The following is a 24,345-nucleotide window of genomic DNA, read 5'->3' as shown; positions in this document are numbered from 1 at the left end:
ATGATGTATGTAAACAAAAAAAGTTAAGAATAACTATTATACCTGATTTGATGTGGAACAACTTGACTTCTCTCATTCCCAACTTCAGAACATTATAATCCGGATTTTTTTAGTAAGTAGAGCATTCAATGGTACTGGTATAGTCAGTACCATTGTAGTAAACTACCCAGTGTCTCTTCTATGTGTCTTTTTCTACTCCTTCTGAACTCTTCTCCCATCTTCTCTCTTCTCACAACATCTAGGTTTCTTTCTGCCAAGTAAGTCCGTTGAGATGAGAATGCGAATTTAGTTGAAATAATGCTCTAAAAAAAACCTGAAAAGGTGTTAATTTACCATACCATCAGGGCAATTAATGCTCACTGGACAGGTCAGTTCTGGCCCCAAACGTCCCCTGTGGCTACAATTCCAAAGCAAACATCAGAGACAAACTTTCTGAGACAAGTTCTAGGAAAAAGGCTGCAGTTTTAAGAGAGACTAGGGGTTTCCTTTTGCCTTCTTGGGACGGTTATTTTTCTCTGCCATTTAATGGTTTATTTACTTCCATTTGTCTAAGTGTTACAGGAAATCTAAAATCTTTCTCAGCCCACTGTTAGTGCTTCCTTCAATCACCTCCAAGTGGGGGTGGAAGTGCCTTTCTCTCCTGGTTTTCTAAAGCAGATGCCAGCTCTACTCCCAGCTCCAAAGACTGTAAAAGCATGTGGTCTGCACTTAACTAGTTTCATAAGAGAGCTCCCCTCTACACTTGCCCAGGAAATAACTCACTGCCAAATCCACTCAGAACAAGGCAGAGTGTTTAAAAAAAAACACATTAGATGCTTTCAATTGTATTTTTCTTAATCATGCCAATGTGCCTTTCCTCCCAGCATTTCCATATTTCCATTTGTTTCCCTTGTGTGACATCTTGGTACATTTAAGATATTTCAGTTTTATTCTCTTAAAGTTGCCTTACTGAAGTTAGAACCATTTTCTTGCAATGATTTAACGTGTTCCCCTCAGTATCTCCTAGTAGCCTTTTTGACAGCAGCTTCCTCAAATGAAGTTGATATTAGAAGGAGGAGTTTCATTAAACTTGACAGCACGGAAAAGTTTGAAAATGTCTTTTTAACCAGGTTTGCCTCCTAGAAACAAAGATCATAGACTTTAGGACATGAATTTTTTCTCATGATGGCCCTATTATCCTGTTCTGGAGACAAATCGATTTTTATACACATAGCATGGCATCCACCCTGAAGTACCTCTAGAACTTTTCTATCAGAAGGGATTAGGACAGCAAACTGGATGGAGGTAGGGGCCAGGGAACTTGCCTTAAGAGTTATATTTGAATAGAAAGAACACTTGGAGAAAAACCCAACGACTTAGGTTACATTTGGGGGGCGGGTAAGGCCTTGTCCCTTCTAGCGACTAGACCTGGCCTCTGTAGGGTGCTCATTTGATGAGCCTAGGTTGAGTAATGCCATACACCCCATGAGTTGTTTCATTCCAGTTGTACTTACTACGTAGATAAAATCAAATACTCCTCTGAAAATAATACTTTGTTTATGCAATCAATGCTTTGCCCAGGAGAGGCAAAGAAAAGCTGAGACCACAGAAGCAGCTGAAGCCAATGTCCAAAATGAGTCTACCCTGTTCTTTGCAACCGGTTTGCTCTGTCCCACCTTGGCCCTCTGGTAAACCTCTACTCATTCTTTGAGGCTTAACTCAAGCATGTCCTCCTGGGCACTGATTCTCTGACTCCCTCAAGGCTGTGAGATCCTACATCTTCAGTGCATGAGTTCCTTCTGTAAAGCAGCCTTGTATCACATTGTGTGGCGATTGTTTGACACCCTCATTAAGCTAGCCACTCCCCTGAGGACAGAGCTATTTTATTCAGCTTTTTGGTATCCCTGGCACTAAGTATAATACCTAGCTTGTGGCGGTCTCGATACACTTTTCTTGAATGAACAGATAAATGAATGAAAAAGTTGAATTGAGAGCACCAACAATCACAATTTGAAAACTGTTATAATTATTTTTTATTTTTCAGTCTTCTCTATTCTCTTTTATGCCTCTGCTTCTAGTTTCTGTTCCCCTGCAGCATTTTTAAACAACAACAGTCATTTTCTAACACTCACAATTTTATGGGTGAGGCAGGGCACAGTGGGGACTGCTCATCCCTTTTCCAGGACAGCTGGGGCCTCAGCGGGAGTGGATCTAGCAACTGGACATGGCCAAGATGGCTCACACAGGGCCACACAGCTGGAGTGTCTGTCCTGGCTGCTGGATGGGCTCCTCTCCATGTCACGTCTCCTGAGGCTGGAATGTCCACAGTGGCTTCTTCACTCCTATGTCAGGTGCCTGGTCTGCAAAGGCTGGAACATCTGGGTCTGGCTAGACATCCCTCACCACATGGTGGTCTTGGAGTAGTCAGACTTCTTACTAGACAAGGATATGTAATCCCAGTGTGTTTCACTTCTCTGGTAAAGACATTAATCTAAAAATATGGGGAAGGGACTTCCCTGGTAGTCCAGTGGTTAAGACTCTGTGCTTCCAATGCAGGGGGCGCAGGTTCGATCCCTGGATGGGGAACTAAGATCCCACATGCCGCACGGTGAGGCCAAAAAATTAAAAATTAAAATAAATAAATAAATAACAATATGGGGGAGGTGTAGTAAGCAGCATTCCTTCAATTAGAGGAAAAACCTCAAAGCTAACTTTTTCACTGTTATGAAGTTCGTCCAGACCATCACCTTACAATGGATTATGCTAAATTACTGCAACCATATCTAAGTCTTATGCACTATCCACCATTCAAATAATTCCTTTCCCCCCTTGGTCTCTTGAGTTTTTTGGTAACTAGAAAGAATACAGATTTCTGCAGAAACAAATTTGCCATAGGTTCAGTTTATTTTGTGATGTCCCAACTTATATGTTGAAAGTAACATATAGTCCATTAAATCAAATGGAGAAGAGTAATAGAGGAAATTTCCTATAGTTTACATGCTAAGAATATCTTATTTTTCTAGTGATAACTTTGACAGAGCAAATTAGAATCTATGGTTTCAGCAAAGGAGGTGTCCTATGTAAAATGAAACCATTGATGAAAACAGCACTCTAAATGTTATTATCACTGCTACTTTTAATTAGTAATTTCCATGTGAATGTGTACTGTGAAGTGCTTGACATGCAGAAACGAATACCCACAAAACCCCCATGATACAGTAATATAAAAGTCCCTCAGGGAGACTCTCCACATGGGACCAAAGGCCCATCTGACCCATTACATAAGGATCTTCCCTTCTGGGAAGTAGGTGGAATGAACACGCTGTTTGCTATTGCCTGTTTTTGAAGCAAGGTATGCCAAGGTCTGTGTGCCCTTCTCCCCTGAAGTATCAGGGGAGAGGCCTGAAACATCTGCAAACTCTGTTTAGCGCTCTTTTGGGTAGAAATCATGCTTTGCTGGCATTTTATGTTTCTATAAAAGAATAGGGAGAAACTTGCCTCTCAGAGTCCTCAATGAGATAAGAAGGTCGTGGTTAGGTAGCAATTGTGATTAGGTGTCTGCTGAGGAGAAAGACATAAACCGGATCAGAAAAATATACATTCCCTACAGGTATCCTTACAGGGCCTTGACTGAGGGCCAAATCATCACAGAGAGAGCAATGCCACTTCTGAGGCTCAGGATAATTTGGATAATTAATTATAATTAAGTAGCTATTAATAATGATTTGAATAATTGAAAGTTCCCCACCTTCAGTCTGTGGGCTGGGAGCAGTGCCACGCTGAGCCATAATGGAGCCTGAAACAAAGGAGAAATTAGTGATACTTATCTGGCTCTATTAAAATTGCTGATATTTTGTTCATTATAGATTTTTAAACATATTTTCATTAAAAATATTCCATTAAAATATTGTTTATCTTGATCATTGTTTTGCTGTCCCCTTAAAAACTTGGCACTGGCAGCAAGTGCCTCATTATTCCCCTCATCCCAGGCCCTGTACCCGGAAGCAATGTGAGGGGTACTTTTTTTTTTTTTTTTTTGCGGTACGCGGGCCTCTCACTGCTGCGGCCTCTCCCGTTGCGGAGCACAGGCTCCGGACGCGCAGGCTCAGCGGCCATGGCTCACGGGCCCAACCGCTCCGCGGCACGTGGGATCTTCCCGGACGGGGGCACGAACCCGTGTCTCCTGCATCGGCAGGCGGACTCTCAACCACTGCGCCACCAGGGAAGCCCGAGGGGTACTTTTGATATTGCTTGGTCTGCCCTTGACAGAGAATAAAGGGAGACTCAAACCCCTGACTTTCTGTGTCCTAAAATTTCTAAATCATTGAGCTCAAAAGAATCAAATTCCAGTCTGGGCCAGAGATGGAAGGCAGCCCCAAGTCTTGAGTGTACCACTATTACCCCATTTTATAGATGAGAAACTGAGACTCAGTACAATTGACAGGTATACCTAGATGACAAATCTAGAAGGTGGAACATGAAGACTTGAATCCAGGCTACGTGGATTCCGTGGGCTGTGTTCTCAGCCACTGGGCTCCAAGGGACTGCCCATGTACTGTTTCCTACCGTTCCCCAGTGAAAAAGACAAATAACGTATTTTTTCTCTCTTAACGTAACAGCCAGTTACGAGTTATGAGTAAATATCTTCTATTAACTTTTAATAAATTTATTGTCTTTTTACTCTTACAGAAGTAATATATATTCACTAAAGAGAAATTAGAAAATACACATAAATGAGAAATCAAAATCCCACCCCCAGAGCCACCCACTATTACCATTTTTTTGCATATCTCTCCAAGCTGTATTTTATTTTTTGTTTTGTTCTCTAAGTCGTATTTTAATAAAGATAAATTATATGTATATGACTTTAAAATGAAACTATGCTACACATGCAGTTTTTTTAAATGTGCTTTCTTCACCTAACAGTATACCTTGAACATCTTTCTCTGTCATTGCTTTTTGCAGAGTAATTTGTAATGGTTTCATAATATGCATTCACCCTTTCATGAATATTTATTGAGCGCCTGCTACTTTCCAGGCATCAGCTAGGCACTAGAGATACATTGGTTAACAAAACAAAGAATTTGGCCCTCTAGGGTTGACACTGAAGTAGGAGACCTTCAAAAATGAATAAATAGGGCTTCCCTGGTGGTGCAGTGATTGAGAGTCCGCCTGCCGATGCAGGGGACGCGGGTTTGTGCCCCGGTCTGGGAAGATCCCACATGCCGCGGAGTGGCTGGGCCCATGAGCCATGGTCGCTGAGCCTGTGCGTCCGGAGCCTGTGGTCCGCAACGGGAGAGGCCACAACAGTGAGAGGCCCGTGTACCACACACACACACACACACACACACACACACACACACACAAAAAGAATAAATGTGTGTCAGTTAACAGGGACACTACTTTGGATGTGTCAGGGAGTCTTCTTTGATAAGAGGCTAACACGGGCTTAACTGTCCCATAAAACTGTCCCCCTTAAAATTTATATGTTGAAGTCCTAACCCCCAGTACCTCAAAATGTGACCATATTTGGAGATAGGGTCTTTAAAGTGGTAATAAGCTACAGTGAGATCATTAGGATAACCCCTAATCTATTATGACTGGGATCCTTTTAAGAAGAGGAAATTTGGACACAGACACATAGAAGGAAGACCATGCGAAGACACAGGGAGAAGTCGGCCACCTGTAACCCAAGGAGAGAGACCTGGAACTGATCCTTCCCTCACACCTCTCAGAGGAAACCAACCTTACTAGCACCTTGATCTTAGGCTTTCAGCCTCCAGAGCGGTGAGAAAATTAATTTCCATTGTTTAAGCCTACCCAGTCTATAGTACTTTGTTATGGCTGCCCCAGGAAACTAATAAATTCAGAGAAAGAGGTCTTTATGAAGTGAGAAGGTACCAGCCCTATGGAGTCTGGGGACCAGGGAGGGCCAAGGCTTGGTCGTTTGCATTAGAGGAAAGCAAAGGGGTCTGGGGCCTGGAAGGGTGGCTGAGGGGAGAAAGGAAGCAGAGAAGTCAGAAGAGGCAGCAGGGCACCGCTGGGTCCTCAAGCACCCTGCAGGCCTTGGAAAGAACTTCAGATTGTACTCTGGGGAGACAGGAAACCACTGGAGAACAGTTGGACCTGACATACTTTAACAAAGGCCCTCAGCTTCTGCATGGCAGCCAGATAAGATGTATCAAAAAGTTTGTAACCCTTTTATTCATCAATTAAATTATTTAGCAGTGCATCTTAGTGAAAGGAATGAGAAGCAGGGAGAGGGGTTTCTGGGACACTGGCCCCAAGCCTTAAGCCTTCTTTGTATCCCCACCATCCCAACTGGCCATCCCACTCCCCGATCTGACAAACTGTATAAACTGTCATTTTAAACCAGCTTCAGACTTTTTCATGAGTCCTTCTCCACAGGGTCATACAGTGGGACCTCTCCTCCCCCAGGCTGAGGCCAGCTGGTTGTTATCCCTCCCTTCGCTTATGTCTGTTCCCTCTCCCTGGGTCTCACACCAAGGTTCCCAATCCTCAGGTTCCCTCCACCCAGCTCAAGCCTTCTTAACTCACTGGCACCGACTGCCATCTGCCAAGATTCCATCTTACTCTTCTCTCTCCCTCTGTCCCTCCTCCTTTCCCTCATTCCTAGCTTTTCCTAGGAAATGGAGACATGGAAGCCTCCTCTGATATCTGAAAATGACATTTCACGGAAGTGGACAATCCCCATGTGAACTCACGGTTACTCAGCCCAGTTGGAAACCTCATGCCTTCCTAACAAGTCAGAGATAATGGCTGCAAGGGCAATAACAGCCCAGGGCTGGACCGAGCTTTGACCAGCGTGCTCCTGTTAGGAGGCTTTCATTAGTTTCCAGGCTCCTCTTAGGCTACTGAGAGGTCCTCTCTTGTAGAAAGAGCCCTCATCAGTAGCCTCCTTTAAGAATGTGTGCGCTTATTTTTGTCTCCTGCTCAAAATCTGTCCTCCATTGCCTCCCACCCAAGGCCTATTGATTCTATCACTGTACACTTGTCATTCTATTCTAGGCTGTACTTTTATTTTTGTTTGTTTTTGTTTCTTTTTGCGGTACGCGGGCCTCTCACTGTTGTGGCCTCTCCCGGTGCAGAGCACAGGCTCCGGACGCGCAGGCTCAGCGGCCATGGCTCACGGGCCCAACCGCTCCGCGGCATGTGGGATCTTCCCGGACCAGGGCATGAACCCGTGTCCCCTGCATCGGCAGGTGGACTCTCAATCACTGCGCCACCAGGGAAGCTCCTAGGCTGCACTTTGACTGTTATTCACTGAAAACAAGGGATCAAACTGATCTTCTTTCTCAAAGAGCAATAAACACATAGAAGCAGAAAAAAACAAATGGATTCCATTAGTAAGTGTGCCAGTTCAGCCCAGACTAACAGGCTAATCCACTCTTTGACCGCAGGAGAGAGTTGACATTAAAAGAAACAGGCAGTGGTACCTATATAAGCTGGATATTCCCATGTGCAGATGCCCTGGGCCTACAAAGGGGAACACCACGAGGGCCACTGGCCCCGGTCCTCTGTCACAAAGGGCCTCAAGGCCATCAGGTTATACCTATAATTACAGAGAAGCATTGGCAGGTTTGAAGAAAGAAGATATCACCACCCAACTTAATTCTGGGTCTCATTACTGGGCCACATCTGTTGTGTATGATGTACCAATATTTTTAATAAATCCCCTAATGACTCCTTTAATCATTTTGGGAATGGCATAATTATATTGAACTGGATAAATACACGTGTACATGTGTAGGTTGAAACAGTTTACTCCTTAGATATTGACATTGAAAATATACCGCATATTTTGTAACTTTCATTTCTATTTTGCACTTCTTTTCCTTCTTTTTCTTTCTTTTTTATTTTGTTTTGGTTTAATATAGGACTGGCCTGGGCCTCTCTTGACCTCTGACAGGCCCCATGAAAACCTGAAACCGAGGCAAGGTGACAAAGTCTGGTCCTTCAGCACTAAGGGCCTCCTCATGTTACTTCTTTACTTAGAAAAATAAAATGTTGTTGCAGAAGACCCAGAGCCACAAATGTTCTTCCCAAGTGAATCAGTTTCCAGAATTCTTAGATTTTTAGTTTAATTTAGCCATCAGGGAATTGTGTAGACTGGAAATATCTAGGCAAGACCAAAACAAAATCTTAAGTGGGCATCTGTCTCTTCCAGGTGAGTTAGAATCAGATATGCCTCTGCGAGGAAGTGAGTGAGGGAACTGTTCTCACCCCACACAATCACCGCAAAATCAGATACAGGGTGAGTTAAATAGTTACACATCTTGCTGCATATCTTACCAGATTCCCATTTCTATTTTTTTTTTTTTGAGCAAAATAGCAAAGCACCTAATATAGGTCATTAAGTATGTTTGCAATACTATAATTTAATCTTTGTAACTGCCATTGCTAACCAGACACTAACATGCCCATATGCTCAGTATAGAAATGATGGCATGAAACTTTTTAGCAACTCCTTGTACTTCATAATAATACTGGGTCATCTTGAGTGTGAGGGATCATGACACTGTCTGTATGTAGTTTTAAATTCCCTAGTGATGCCAAATGTATTTGTGTCAACAGATACTGTTCCAAAATACCGGAGTTCAATTTAGCTGAATACCAGGGGACTGACTCAAATGACTGCAGGAGAAATAAATATATCTTTAACTAACTCAGATGGCAAAATGTTGAAAACTCAGAAAATCTGTATTACAAAGAGCTGGAAAGTAGTAAAGTAAGACATTTCCAGAAAGGCTAATCAATTTAGTGTTTTCTTTAATTATATTATTGGAACCCTTTTTAATTCACATCTTTTCTCAGCCATATGTGAAAACCTGTTTTTTACCAACTTATGATAGCATCTAATTAATTATGAATAATAAATCATCGTTACAAATGTAGAAATCTGTTTTATACTACAGAACTATTCAATATAGTAAAATACCAATAATCATAGTAATAATAATCACCAAAGTAATATGTAACTCTGACTGAGTACTTAATATGAGCTAGAAGCTTCACTAAGTACCTTTATGGATTGTTTTATATTAACCTCCCAACAACCTTGTGAGATAGGTAAAATAATTTGCTATTTCCTATTCTAATGAATGGCTAAGACTTTTATTGAGAATTTTCTGTGTGTCAGGCACTGTACATGTATTAACTCATTCATTCCTCACAACTCTCCACAAAGCAGGTGCTCTCGTTATTCCCATTTTAGGCATGAGGAAACTGAGGTACAGAGTTGAAGTGACCCGCCCAGGGCTACTAAGCTGTAAGTGACATAGCCAACACCCAAACTCCATCTGTCTGGCTCCAAGCTCAATCTTTCCTTACTAAACAGCTGCTCAACACCTGCTATATTTTCTTTGAAATTTCTGTGTGCCAGGCACTGTAGCAAATGGTCTTCATATGTTAATTATCCCTCCTTGAGGAGCTCACTGTTTTCCCATTTTTCAGATGAGGAAAAGGAAGGCACAGGCCACTTGCTCCGGGTTCTAAACCCAGTCTTACCTGACTCCCGAGGAAAGTGCTGGCCACAGAGACAGAAAGTCAAGAAGCTGCCGTCTTCAAAAGCCAGTTCTAGACAGCACCCATTATCAGTCTTGTGGCAAGCCTGACTTTATGGGCTTGCTCAGGCTGGGAGAGTCAGAATCTATCCGCCTGGGTCCACCCGTTTCTTAGATTTTTGAGTCATTTGTTTAGGCCAGTGGTTTGAAAAAGTCACAGACGGGGAGTATAAGCACAAGAGAAACTATTCTTGCAGAGTGAAAACCAGCTTGTAGTTTTTCCTGTTATTCATTTTGAGCTTCCTCTTCCTTACCACTGAACATTGTTTAAGGAATTATTTCAGTACTAAATTACAGTAATTTCTATTTCCTTAAATTTCTATTTTCTTAAATTTCTTTCTGACATACACTTGTAGCCTCAGCTTTTTATTTTAAATCTTGTATTTCTCTACCGTATGTATTCTTATATGCTTATATTCCAAATTAAGTCCAAGCTACATGAAGTCAAGGGCTATATCTTACTCATCTTTTTAATCCTTATAGGACCTCACATCTTATATTGCATAACGTGGGTGTTTGCGAAATATTTGGTAAATTAATCAACTTCATAGGCAGTATATTTGGCACTTAATGATAGCACCTAAAACTATCCTAAAGGGCAAGTAACTACAATCCCAGTACACAAAATCACACACATAAAGATACAAAATCCATATTTTGATACATAGCTTCAGCATTTGACAGCCACCTTTCAAAAATTTGGTGATGGTGCTATCCCAGCCTGGCACCCTGTGCAAAAGACATTTCCTCTGCAAAATGGTGTTTCATTTTCCTGAACTGTGTACAGGATTGTCACTTTTCTTTGTTGCTTCAGAAATGAGTCCCTTCATACAATAAATCGTCATTTCTTCTTTCTGAAGTCATCTCAGTCTATCTTATTTTATATATAAATAAATAAACATATATATATATATATATTCACAAACTGACTTACAAAGCTTGAGTCCTCAACCAGGGCTCACTGTGAATGTCACCCTCTAGGACTAGTCAGTGTATAAACGCATAACCACACACAGTGCCCTTGAAGTTAAGAGCTCTGTGCTAGAAGAATCCAGCACTTAGAGCAGAGAATTCAACAGGAATTTGCTGTCCTTTGATTTTTTTCCCCCCGCTGTATATTATTTCCAGATTTTAGCATTATGACTTTTAAATTCTTTTCTCTGAAATGCAGAACCTAAATAGACAAGCAAAACAACATATCTAGTGTGTAAGACAGAAAATCAGTTGTTGGCCTACTTGAAATAGGTTCAACTTAATTTTTTTTAATTTGGATTTTTTAGGAAGTTGTTATTGTGGGGTAAATTTGATACAGTTGACCACATCGGGTTAGTGTTACTTCTCTTAGATGAAACAAAATGAAGAGCTAGAGTTTATAAACGTGGCTCCAATGGGTACAAGCTCTAGTTGAATGGACATTTTGGTAAGCTAACACCATTTTTTCTTTTACATCTTTATTAGAGTATAATTGCTTTACAATCGTGTGTTAGTTACTGCTTTATAACAAAGTGAATCAGTTATACATATACATACGTTCCCCTATCTCTTCCCTCTTGCGTCTCCCTCCCTCCCACCCTCCCTATTAACACCATTTTTGAATGTAGCTACAAAAGTTGTCATCAAATCCTAGAATTATAATGGAAGAAAGTCTGGGAAGGAAGTAATCTAATTCACCTGTTTTAGTGCAGATATATTCTAAAGATCAAATGAAATAAACTCGAGTTTTCTCTTTACTGACTTAGATCCTATACAAAGAAGGTAGGTGAATTCCCTCATGCTTCTTCTTTCTTACTTTTTCCTTTTACACACACACACACACACACACACACTTGCACATGTGTGTATGGTTGCCAGATTTTCTACAGTGCATGTGATTTTGACAATCAGAGGAAAAAAACACACAATAATAAGTGTATATAGCACATAGTACATACTCAATAAATTTTGTTGAATGTGAAAAAATACATTTGAAAACATGAATTATAAAATCAAGTCTTGTCCCTTGATTTAAAAAAAATTCTATGGGCTTCCCTGGTGGCGCAGTGGTTGAGAATCTGCCTACCAATGCAGGGGACATGGGTTTGAGCCCTGGTTCAGGAAGATCCCACATGCCCTGGAGCAACTAGGCCTGTGCACCACGACTAAGGAAGCCTGTAAGCCACAACTACAGAAGGCTGCGAGCCACAACTACTGAAGCCCACGCACCTAGGGCCTGTGCTCTGCAACAAGAGAAGCCACCACAATGAGAAGCCTTCACACTGCAATGAAGAGTAGCCCCCGCTTACCGCAACTAAGAAAGCCCATGAGCAGCAATGAAGGCCCAACACAGCCAAAAATAAATAAATAAATAAATTTATTTAAAAAATCATAGATACAGTCTCAGGGCATAATCAACCCTGTGAACAAAGATTTATGCACAAATATTTATTTCAGAGTTATAGAAATGAAAAAAATGGAAGCAATCTGAATAGGCAATAATAAAAGAATTATGAGATAAATGCTATATCCATGAGGAAATATTATGCAATCCTTTAAGCTATATTTATAACAACTTTAAAGGACATGGGTAACTACTCATGACATAATGTTAAATTTATAAAATCAAGGGCCTACTAAGTTGCATTTCAGTACAAGTTTAGCTCTGTAAGGACACAGTGCACAGAAAGAAGAACTGGAAGGGAATATACTAAAATGTTAATAGTGTTTCAGGGTAGTGAGACTATTGAGTTTTTTTTGCCTCTTTACCATATTTCAGAATTTGTCTCAAATAATAAAGATGCATTATTCTGATGATGATAAAAGAGTTAAAAACTAGAAAAATGTTTCTATGGAAGAGAATTTTTTCATGTAGCAGCTCAAAATCAATGAAAAGTTTATGCATTTATAATATAAACTAAAACCATCAGATGGTTTTAATTATAATGCTATGAGAGTCACATAATTGAGTTTCCATTATCCCTGCAGGTAATCTGTTCCAAAGTATAACAATCAAAAAATGTCAAGTTTACCTTCAATTCTTTCGTTTCTATTTGGATCCATTATGACTCAGTGATTTTGTGGGAATATGTGCGCTTATATCACATTCTAACATCTTTCTTTTACTAAATAATCTATTCGTTTCATCTTCTCTTCCTTGCATTTTCTTATTTTATTGTCTCTCTTTTTTTTTTTTTTTTGGGGGGGTATGTGGACCTCTCACTGTTGTGGCCTCTCCCGTTGCGGAGCACAGGCTCCGGACGCGCAGGCTCAGTGGCCATGGCTCACGGGCCCAGCCGCTCTGCAGCATGTGGGATCTTCCCGGACCGGGGCATGAACCCGTGTCCCCTGCATCGGCAGGCAGACTCTCAACCACTGCGCCACCAGGGAAGCCCTTATTGTCTCTTAATTGTTTTATTTTATTCTGTATTATCTCAAGTTCCTGGGGTGCTAATTCTCTCATTTATTGTCTCCCGACTCTCCCTCATGGTGGATCATTTCCTCATGTAGTCCGTAAGTTTTAATTGTGAGCATATCTTTAGCAGGTACATTGTTTCTTTAGATATTCCAGGTGCTTTGCATTATAAAAGTGTCCTCAAAAAAAGATTTTGTGTTTGCTTCCAGCCCAGCTCTCGGGGATTCCACCCCGTTCAGGACCCATTTTCATACTAACTTCTGGGCTTGGGATTCTCATACCATGTGGATGGTATTAATTCAGATCTTATACCTCTGCATAGGTTTTTGTTTTTAGAAATTTATTTTATTTATTTAATTTTGGCTGTGTTGGGTCTTCATTGCTGCACGTGGGCTTTCTCTAGTTGTGGCGAGTGGGGGCTACTCTTCGTTGCAGTGCGTGGGCTTCTCATTGCGGTGGCTTCTCTTGTTGTGGAGCACGGGCTCTAGAGCACAGGCTCAGTAGTTGTAGCACACGGACTTAGGTGCTCCACGGCATGTGGGATCTTCCCGGACCAGGGATCGAACCCGTGTCCCCTGCATTGGCAGGTGGATTCTCAACCACTGCATCATCAGGGAAACCCCTGCATGGAGTTTTAAGTTCTCAGAGGAGACTCCTTCTTATGCACAAAGTGCCAAGGGCACAAGCTTCCTTTATGCAACCAGTGTGGTGTGTCTGATGCTCTCTTCACAGTAGGCCAGACCTCCAGGACTCTGCTCTTAAGCAGAGGTCTTGGTTCTAGTTCCCCACCTGGTGTGAGCCCTCAGTCATGGCCTTCATCCCTATATGGATACACAGCCATACACAGCCTGTGACTGGGCCCAGTGTCCCCAGGACTTTGATGTCATCTCATACACATATTGCTCTAGTTTTGAGTTCCATCTTCTGTTCTGGTGCCTAGGTATTTCCTTTCAAGCTATACATATATTTTAAAAGTTTTTGCATCTTATCCAGAAATCCTATGGTTTGGAGTGAGAGGAGTTCTGTGGAATTCTTGGAACTCTGGAGTGGGAAGAGTTGTCTCAGCTGGATCTCGAGTCCTCAAGAGGGTTTGTGGACAAGAGCATCTCAGACTATATTATTAGCACACCTCGGGTGTTGCCATCCATTTTGAGGGAGTCACAAGAGATTAGTCATTAACAACAGTTAGAGCATCTAACTCTTTCAATTTTTCACCTTTTAAAACAAATTCAAGACTCTTCCTGTATGATAACAATGACCTTCATTTCCTTAAATTCTTTAGTAGGTAGAAATGCTCTAAGAATGTCATCTTTTGTGTACGTTGAGGTAGGCAAAAAAGCTAAGAAGTTACTCTGGACTGTGTTCACCACCCTTTTAGGCATCATCTGAAGACATCCTCAACACCAAACCATGATCAAATTAATTCTTTAAAAATAAACATAACGACAAGAAGAAAACTAGATTTACTTTCTGCATCTTTCCCAAGATTTTTCTTATGATAAATTCCAAAGTGAAGTTTCACCCAAATGAAACATAATTGATAAAGTATGTGCTGTAGTTGCTCAGTTACCATAATAGGGAAATGATGTGGGCTTTTCCCCCCACAGCAAGTCCAGTCCTGAACTTAGGCAAAGAGCTCAATAGAGGAAAAATGAAAGCTACCTTAATGCGGCACCTCTCACCTTTTGCCTCTTGTCCATGCCAGTGGCCACTCTTGCTCCTGAGATCTCTGCCATTTGCACCCACTTTCTCCCTACTGTTGATGAAAAATTTAAGGAGAGGTCTGGATACAGATAAGCAGAACCCAAAGGCAATTGATTGGTAGGTTCGATTTTTAGCTACACCACTAAAATGAGTGTTCCTTAATTATATGATGCATCAAAAGAGAGTAATGGTAGGAATTATCTTTTTTAAAAAGACATAACATCGGGCTTCCCTGGTGGCGCAGTGGTTGGGAGTCCGCCTGCTGATGCAGGGGACGTGGGTTCGTGCCCCGGTCCGGGAGGATCCCACGTGCCGCGGAGCGACATTTGTTTCCAGTCATGTAGGACATCACCAAGATTTTTGTAAGCTTTTTTGTCACCCGTCATCTCATTGGCTTTAAGAGAGTCCTCTAAGAAAAGGAGAGGGAATTATTACTCATCTCACAGCAGAAGCTGTCAGTGCTAAAGGCTCTCAGGTGTCCCCTGGGCAAACCTGGGGCATCTGGGTTAGCACTGACCTGAAACCTTCCTTGAGTCAAGTTTCCCTTTGCAGCCATGATCTTGATTCAGTGGTTCTTTCTAAACTTTGCTTCTCTTAGCTCAACAGTTGGGTCTCACCCTCTCATTCTGATCCCTCTGTATCTCAGCTCCACCACTTACTGAAATTCCCACGCATATCACTGCCCTCCCACCATAAATCTTCCCCCGGGGCTTTCACATGAGCCAACTGTACATTTATCACTTCAATTGTATTGACCATTGGCCACAATCTTCTAAGTCGTAACAGATGAGCCCGGATGATTCACGCAGGAATGGTAGGAATGACTGTGACAAATCTTTGGAAAGACAAACATGACTTGGTACGTCATTTGTGATGGGAAAATACTCTAGCATGTAAAAGGCATCTGAATTTATTAGCTTGGTGTAGCTATAATGTAACCACTAATGTATGGGATTTTTTTTTTCTCACAGTCTGATAACAGCTTTATTGCATGCAAGCCTTTGTCGTTTATTGCTTCCTATGACTGTAAAAAGAGAAAAGAGCATGTTATGCCTTGACCGGCTGACTTAGATTTGTGATTTATTTGATCAGAAATGTGCTCTCTAACCACAGCACTTCAATTTATGGTTGCAGTTGGTTGGACAGTAGATGAAAAAACATAAGTAGAGAGCACTTAGGAAATCGTAAATTACAGTTTCTAATTTGGTCATCATTTTAGGCCCCAACGCTGCTTGAGTTCTGATTTTTGCCCCGTAAATTTATAAAAGTGATATGGATAAGTCAGAAGGGCTAACTAGGTGATGACAAGGCCGTGAAGTCTCCTTACATTGCTTCAGCCTGAAGAGGGAGATCTGTCTGTCCAGTGTCACACTTTTGTATGTGAGGAGCAGGAAACAGCAGGGAGATGAAAGGGAAGTGCTGGGAGCTACAAGTCTGTGGTGCAAAGATGAAAACACCTGTGGCAGGGACAGAACGTGAACAGAGAGGAGAGAGGCCTGGTGCTCGGCTCTGCCCCGTGCCTGGGCACAGAAACAGTGGTGCAGCATTAGTGTGCAGAGGACGTAAGAAAAACAGATCTCCCAGAAACAGACTCACAGACACAGAGAACAGACTTGTGGTTGCCGAAGGGGAGGGGGAGTGGGGAAGAAATGGATTGGGAGTTTGGGATTAGCGGATGCAAACTATTATATATAGAATGGATAAACAACAAGGTCCTACTGTGGAGCACAGGGAACTATAGTCAATATCCTGTGATAAACCATAATGGAAAAGAATATGGAAAGGAATATATACATGTATAACTGAATCACTTTGCTGTACAGTAGAAATTAGCACAGCTTTATAAATCAACTATATTTCAATAAAATAAATTTTTTGTTTGTTTATTTTTTTTGTTACTCGTTTTCAAATATCTTTATTCACAAACCTGTTATTATTGGTCAGTTCAAATGCCATATGTATGATAAAATAGATTATAAGAAGTATCATATTTACAATGAAATCATTACTTTATATAGCTGAACCAACTGATAGGCTACCTCCTGCAATAATAACTTAATGGGTCCAATTCTACCTTTCGAATGGACCAATTTTACGATTCTCCTAGAAAGTTTTGAGTTGGGTATAGTTTCTTGGTGCTTCTTTCTGTGATCCAAGGCTTAAGAGAAAATCCCTGGAAACCAGCAACTGGAACCAGGCCTCTCCAGGACTGAGGAGAGACAGGAGTGAGAAAAAAAGACATCCTGTCACATCTTAAAGTCCTACAACTGCTATGCTTTGCAAGAGGAGGAAAGAATCAGTCCCAAGAATTATACTGAACATTTCTCAAACATCAATATCAAGGATGAATCTCTAAAACAAGTTTGCAGATAGAAGCTCTCCAGCTAGTCATGAACTAAAATGCATATGCAATACAGTCAAGGATGCTGTGCTTACAGAACCACATACATCTTATTTATCTCTAATTTTAAAATAATTCATTGTCTTATTGGGTATGCAAGTGAGCATTGGAGAAAGTTGTGCATCTGCGATACTGGCTGGCGCTAAGGATTTCAGTGCTTCCAGAAGATGGGGGCTAGAGAACTTAACCAGGCACTGGAGGGGTTCTTCTCTCTCAGCCAGGATGCCCCCATTTAGTCACTTTTGAATTTCGTTTCAAGCTTGTATTGTGCAAATTCTAGTCTTGGTTGTGGATGGTCTCCAAAAATTTCTTGAGTCACTCTCTGGACTCTCTCTTTTTCTATTTTGCTTTCATGAATGATCCTTGAATCCGTATTTATATCTAGCTCAAGGCTTCTATCTTGTAGAGGTGTAGTAGAGTTGAGTTTCAAAGGTCTGATTATACTGTTTAAAAACATTAGCCTTAAAAGCGTCCAGATACTGGCTTCTGAGGTCCATTTTCACAGTCTGATGGTGTTTGCTAGCAATTGTCAGTGCCTGACCCAGAAAGGGTAGATTGCTTTTCAGTTGGGAGGAAGAAGTGAAGGCATATGGAGTTTGGGAATAATACACCACGTAAGCAGGTTTGTACTGGTTTGGCTTTCTATACTGTGTTCCTCAGGCAATTCGAATCCATACTGCATTCTCCTCGGCACCTCTGAAGCTGACTGTCACATTTTTTAATGCTCTCTTAAGAATTTTTCTTAAGAATTTTGAATTGTTCCATATCAAAAAGGTCAATGTCTTCACCTGGTCCTTTACTCATCTGAAAAACATCCCAAACTTTCTGATGCCGATGAAATTGAGTATAAATGATGTCTAAAAGGGCTGCATCATTGAGACTTGCACGATTCTCCTCACAAGGCAGAACCAAGTCCTGAACAAGAGATTCCTTTCTCTGCCGGAAGTTTTCAGTCTGCAGTTGATTTTCAGACAAAAAATTCCAAGTTTTAGTATTGTCATCATTTCAGTCATTAGGATTTTCAAGATGGTCCTCCTGAAAAACTCGGAAACAGTTTCATCCATCTCTTTGGCACTTGGGACTTGCGGCAGTCGCGAAAGAGTCGCTTCAGAGGCGTGGAACCAGGCTTCTTCAAGGCTCCCGCCACACTTGGGGGCCCGATGCCATGCCCCCAGGGGTTCTCTTACCGTCACACATCGCCGGCCGGCTCTCTCCTCATCAGCTGCTCCCCAATAAAATAAATTTTAAAAAAAAAATAGAAAAGCAGATCTCCAAGGTCATGACTCTGATGAGTGGCTGGCATATAATGTTGATAAGGATGGTCTGGGGTAGACTAAAGAAGAGAACACCTGAACTTGCCAGAAAGAATAACTGTGGGTGGGATTATTGATTTATTTTCAGTATTTAGCAGATATACTGGATCTCTTTTATCTTTTAATTTTTATTTTATTTTTAACGTCTTTATTGGAGTATAATTGCTTTACAATGGTGTGTTAGTTTCTGCTTTATAACAAAGTGAATCAGCTATACATATACATATATCCCCATATCTCCTCCCTCTTGCGTCTCCCTCCCACCCTCCCTATCCCACCCCTCTAGGTGATCACAAAGCACCGAGCTGATCTCCCTGTGCTATATGGCTGCTTCCCACTAGCTATCTGTTTTACATTTGGTAGTGTATATATGTCCATGCCACTCTCTCACTTCGTCCCAGCTTACCCTTCCCCCCTCTGTGTCCTGAAGTCCATTCTCTACGTCTGCGTCTTTATACCTGTCCTGCCCCTAGGTTCTTCAGAACCATTTTTTTTTTTTTAGATTCCATATATATGTGTTAGCATACGGTATTTGTTTTCTCTTTCTGACTTACTTCACTCTGTATGACAGACTCTAGGTTCATCCACCTCACTACAAATAATTCAATTTCATTTCTTTTTATGGCTGAGTAATATTCCATTGTATATATGTGCCACATCTTCTTTATCCATTCATCTGTCAATGGACACTTAGGTTGCTTCCATGTCCTGGCTATTGTAAACAGAGCTGCAATGAACATTGTGGTACATGACTCTTTTTGAATTATGGTTTTCTCAGGGTATATGCCCAGTAGTGAGATTGCTGGGTCATATGGTAGTTCTATTTGTAGTTTTTTAAGGAACCTCCATACTGTTCTCCATAGTGGCTGTATCAATTTACATTCCCACCAACAGTGCAAGAGGGTTCCCTTTTCTCCACACCCTCTCCAACATTTATTGTTTGTAGACTTTTTGATGATGGCCATTCTGACTGGTGTGAGGTGATACCTCATTGTAGTTTTGATCTGCATTTCTCTAATGATTAGTGATGTTGAGCATCCTTTCACGTGTTTGTTGGCAATCTGTATTTCTTCTTGTGAGAAATGTCTATTTAGGTCTTCTGCCCACTTTGGGATTGGGTTGTCTGCTTTTTCGATATTGACCTGCATGAGCTGCTTGTAAATTTTGGAGATTAATCCTTTGTCAGTTGCTTCATTTGCAAATATTTTCTCCCATTCTGAGGGTTGCCTTTTCCTTTTGTTTATAGTTTCCTTTGCTGTGCAAAAGCTTTTAAGTTTCACTAGGTCCCATTTGTTTATTTTTGTTTTTATTTCCCTTTCTCTAGGAAGTGGGTCAAAAGGATCTTGCTGTGATGTATGTCATAGAGTGTTCTGCCTATGTTTTCCTCTAAGAGTTTTTAATGTCTGGCCTTACATTTAGGTCTTTAATCCGTTTTGAGTTTATTTTTGTGTATGGTGTTAGGGAGTGTTCTAATTTCATTCTTTTACATATAGCTGTCCAGTTTTCCCAGCACCACTTATTGAAGAGGCTGTCTTTTCTCCATTGTATATTCTTGCCTCCTTTATCAAAAATAAGGTGACCATATGTGCATGGGTTTATCTCTGGGCTTTCTACCCGTTCCATTGATCTATATTTCTGTTTATGTGCCCGTACCATACTGTCTCGATTACTGTAGCTTTTGTAGTATAGTCTGAAGTCCGGGAGCCTGATTCCTCCAGCTCTGTTTCTCTTTCTCAAGATTGCTTTGGCTATTCAGGGTCTTTTGTGTTTCCATACAAATTGTGAAATTTTTTGTTCTAGTTCTGTGAAAAATGCCATTGGTAGTTTGATAGGGATTGCATTGAATGTGTAGATTGCTTTGGGTAGTATAGTCATTTTCACAATATTGATTCTTCCAATCCAAGAACATGGTATATCTCTCCATCTGTTTGCATCATCTTTAATTTCTTTCATCAGTGTCTTATAGTTTTCTACATACAGGTCTTTTGTCTCCTTAGGTAGGTTTATTCCTAGATATTTTATTCTTTTTGTTGCAGTGGTAAATGGGAGTGTTTCCTTAATTTCTCTTTCAGATTTTTCACCATTAGTGTATAGGAATGCAAGAGATTTCTGTGCATTAATTTTGTATCCTGCTACTTTTCCAAATTCATTGATTAGCTCTAGTAGTTTTCTGGTAGCATCTTTAGGATTCTCTATGCATAGGATCATGTCATCTGCAAACAGTGACAGCTTTACTTCTTTTCCGATTTGTATTCCTATTTTTTCTTTCTCTTCTCTGACTGCTGTGGCTAAAACTTCCAAAACAATGTTGATTAATAGTGGTGAGAGTGGACAACCTTGTCTTTTTCCTGATCTTAGATGAAATGGTTTCAGTTTTTCACCATTGAGAACAATGTTGGCTGTGGGTTTGTCATCTATGGCCTTTATTATGTTGAGGTAAGTTCCCTCTATGCCTACTTTCTGGAGAGTTTTTTCATAAATGGGTGTTGAATTTTGTCGAAAGCTTTTTCTGCATCTATTGAGATGATCATATGGTTTTTATTCTTCAATTTGTTAATATGGTGTATCACATTGATTGATTTGCGTATATTGAAGAATCCTTGCATTCCTGGGATAAACCCCACTTGATCATGGTGTATGATCCTTTTAATGTGTTGTTGGATTTTGTTTGCTAGTGTTTTGTTGAGGATTTTTGCATCTATGTTCATCAGTGATATTGGCCTGTAGTTTTCTTTCTTTGTGACATCTTTGTCTGCTTTTGGTATCAGGGTGATGGTGGCCTCGTAGAATGAGTTTGGGAGTTTTCCTCCCTCTGCTATATTTTGGAAGAGTTTGAGGAGGATAGGTGTTAGCTCTTCCCTAAATGTTTGATAGAATTCGCCTGTGAAGCCATCTGGTCCTGGGCTTTTGTCTGTTGGAAGATTTTTAATCACAGTTTCAATTTCATATTGGTCTATTTATATTTTCTATTTCTTCCTGGTTCAGTCTCAGAAGGCTGTGCTTTTCTAAGAATTTGTCCGTTTCTTCCAGCTTGTCCATTTGATTGGCATATAGTTGCTTGTAGTAATCTCTCATGATCCTTTGTATTTCTGCAGTGTCAGTTGTTACTTCTCCTTTTTCATTTCTAATTCTATTGATGTGAGTCTTCTCCCCTTTTTTCTTGATGACTCTGGCTAATTAATGGTTTATCAATTTTGTTTATCTTCTCAAAGAACCACCTTTAGTTTTATTGATCTTTGCTATTTTTTTTCCTTCATTTCTTTTCCATTTATTTCTGATCTGATCTTTATGATTTCTTTTCTTCTGCTAACTTTGGGGGATTTTTGTTCTTCTTTCTCTAATTGCTTTAGGTGTAAGTTTAGGTTGTTTATTTGAGATGTCTCTTGTTTCTTGAGGTAGGATTGTATTGCTATATACTTCCCTCTTAGAACTGCTTTTGCTGCATCCCATAGGTTTTGGGTTGTCTTGTTTTCATTGTAATTTGTTTCTAGGTATTTTTTGATTTCCTTTTTGATTTCTTCAGTGATCTCTTGGTTATTTAGTAGTGTATTGTTTAGCTTCCATGTGTTTGTATTTTTTAAATTTATTTATTTATTTTTTCGGTACACAGGCCTCTCACTGTTGTGGCCTCTCCTGTTGCGGAGCACAGGCTCCGGACACGCAGCCTCAGTGGCCATGGCTCACAGGCCCAGCAGCTCCATGGCATGTGGGTTCTTCCCAGACTGGGGCACGAACCCGTGTCCCCTGCATCGGCAGGCGGACTCTCAACCACTGCGCCACCAGGGAAGCCCGTGTTTGTATTTTTTACAGATTTTTTCCTGTAATTGACATCTAGTCTCATAGCGTTGTGGTCGGAAAAGATACTTGGTACGAATGCAATTTTCTTAAATTTAGCAAGGCTTGATTTGTGACCCAAGATATGATCTATCCTGGAGAATGTTCCATGAGCACTTGAGGAGAAAGTGTATTCTGTTGTTTTTGGATGGAATGTCTATTAGTATCAATTAAGTCCATCTTGTTTAATGTATCATTTAAAGCTTGTGTTTCCTTATTTATTTTTATTTTGCTTGCTAGAACTCTTTTAAATCTTCCCCACTTTTTGTTTAAAATCAAAGGATTGGTTGAGGCTGAGGCAATGACAGTTGTGAGAAAAAGTGGGAACTTTAGAGTTTGGTGCTTATGGGTTCTTATTCAGAAATCTCATAAAAATCCAGAGTAGACACAATATAAAGAGATGAGAGGCATCAACAAAGACAGCATCTGAAAAATGATGAGGAGATCAAAAGACAAGACACTGGACACCCTTCAAATGCTATTTCTCCTAGCATTTGAGTCTTTTAAAATCTCACTGTCCTCAAGTAATCCTTAAAAAACACAGTTTATTTTCCATTTAGTGACTGACAAAGGGCTATCAATTCTTCACGTAGGCAATGTGATGATTAATTTTATGTTAGATCATGAAATGTTAGACTGGGCTAATGGATGCCCAGGTAGCTGGTAAAACACTATTTCTGGGTGTGTCTGTGAGAATGTCTCCGAAAGAGATTAGCATTTGGTTGAGTAGACTGAGTAAAGATCTGCCCTCACCATTGTGGGTGGGCATCATCCAATCCACTGAGGGTCCGAACAGGATAAAAAAGGCAAAGGAAGGGCAAAATCTCAGCTTTCTCTTTTTGAGCTTGAATGCCCGTCTTCTCCTGACCCCAGACATTAAAGCTCCTGCTTCTTGGGCCTTCACATTCCAGGACTTACAGCAGTGCCCACTCCTACCCTTCCATCCCACCCACACCCCCTTCCACTTTGCAGGCCTTTGGACTCAAACTGAATTATTCCACCAGCTTTCCTGGTTCTCCAGCTTGCAGAGGACAGACTGCGGGACTTCTCAGCCACCAAAACTGTGTGAGCCAATTCATATAATAAATATCTTCAGTATATCTATCATCTATCTATCTATCTAACCATCCATCTATCAATCCATCCATCCATCCTATTGGTTCTCTCTCTTTGGAGAACCCTAATACAGCCCATTTCTTCACATAAAAAGTATTCTGTTATAGGGAGAATATGAAGCAGACTGAAAAGTATAATCAGACTTCTCTTCCTCTTCTATTCCATTCCCTTCCCTTCCTTTCTCTTCTCTTCCTAAACAATTCAGTCCTAAAGCTATTAGGTGGGACAAAGCAAGGCATGTGTCTGTGGTAGTAGGGGTGGAGTGTGGGGAGCCATGATGGTCCGGCATGGGGCACCAGAGTCGGAGCACAGGGGAAAGGGTGCCCATCAGAGGGGCAGCCCTGTGCAAATGCAGAGTCCCAGTGGAGTATAGAGGCCATTCCATTGGAGGTGGAAGTCTTAGGGTAAGGAGGTAGGGTTGCCAGATTTAGCCAAGGGGAAAAAAAAAACAATAAAACAAAACTTGACACCCTATTAAATTTGAATTTAAGATAAACAATGAATAATTTTTTAGTATAAATATGTCTCAAATCTTGCATGAATTGTTTGTAGTTTATCTGAAATTCAAATTTAACTGGACATCCTGTATTTTATCTGGCAACATTACGAGGAGGGCTTCCACACAGAGGGTGGCCTGCTGTTGGGTGTGGAGTTCCAGTGGGTGAGAAGGGCATCCATGAAGAAGGTGGGAAGTGGCTTGAGCTGGGGAGTCAGAGCTGGAGCAGAGAAAGAGGGCACTAGCACGGGAGATGGGGCAGCAGAGGAGGCGTGAGGTTCTTAGAAAATCAAGGTGTCTGCAGGGCGGTGCTAGCTCCAAAGGCTCTAGGGGAGAATCCTTCCAGCGTCAGATGGCTTGTGGCTGCAGAAGTCCAATCTCTGCCTCTGTCCTTGTATGGCCTTCCCCTCTTCTCCCTGTGTGTCTCTCTTCTCTGTGTGTGTTTTTCATAAAGACACCTGCCATTGGATTTAAGTTCCACCCAGATAATCCAAGATGATCCCACCTTAAGATCTTAATTACATGTGCAA

The 24,345-nt window shown here is 41.0% G+C and overlaps 2 long non-coding RNA genes and 1 pseudogene across 3 annotated transcripts in view; 1 reads left to right on the top strand and 2 right to left on the bottom strand.

Moving 5' to 3' along the window:
• LOC117201503 (uncharacterized) overlaps positions 1 to 24,345 on the bottom strand; it is a 73,853-nt gene that overhangs the window by 1,360 nt on the left and 48,148 nt on the right. The window contains exons 1-3 of one of the 2 annotated variants that reach the window (XR_007478255.1): positions 9,508 to 10,175; positions 3,728 to 3,775; positions 43 to 3,540 (exon numbers count right to left, since the gene is read on the bottom strand). This is a non-coding gene — a long non-coding RNA (uncharacterized LOC117201503). Of the gene's footprint in view, positions 1 to 42; positions 3,541 to 3,727; positions 3,776 to 9,507; positions 10,176 to 24,345 lie in introns of those variants that run through there. The other variant, XR_004483562.2, reaches the window with a different exon arrangement.
• Positions 307 to 9,426, top strand: LOC125964937 (uncharacterized). The gene is made up of 3 exons (XR_007478256.1): positions 307 to 367; positions 997 to 1,109; positions 8,168 to 9,426. It is a non-coding gene; the product is annotated as an uncharacterized LOC125964937 (long non-coding RNA).
• LOC101286921 (centromere protein N-like) lies at positions 17,165 to 19,158 on the bottom strand (annotated as a pseudogene).

The sequence above is a fragment of the Orcinus orca genome, chromosome 7 (assembly GCF_937001465.1).
Source record: "Orcinus orca chromosome 7, mOrcOrc1.1, whole genome shotgun sequence".
Classification (NCBI taxonomy): domain Eukaryota; kingdom Metazoa; phylum Chordata; class Mammalia; order Artiodactyla; family Delphinidae; genus Orcinus; species Orcinus orca.
Note: the sequence above shows the minus strand (reverse complement) of the source record. Positions and strands in the feature narration are given on the sequence as shown.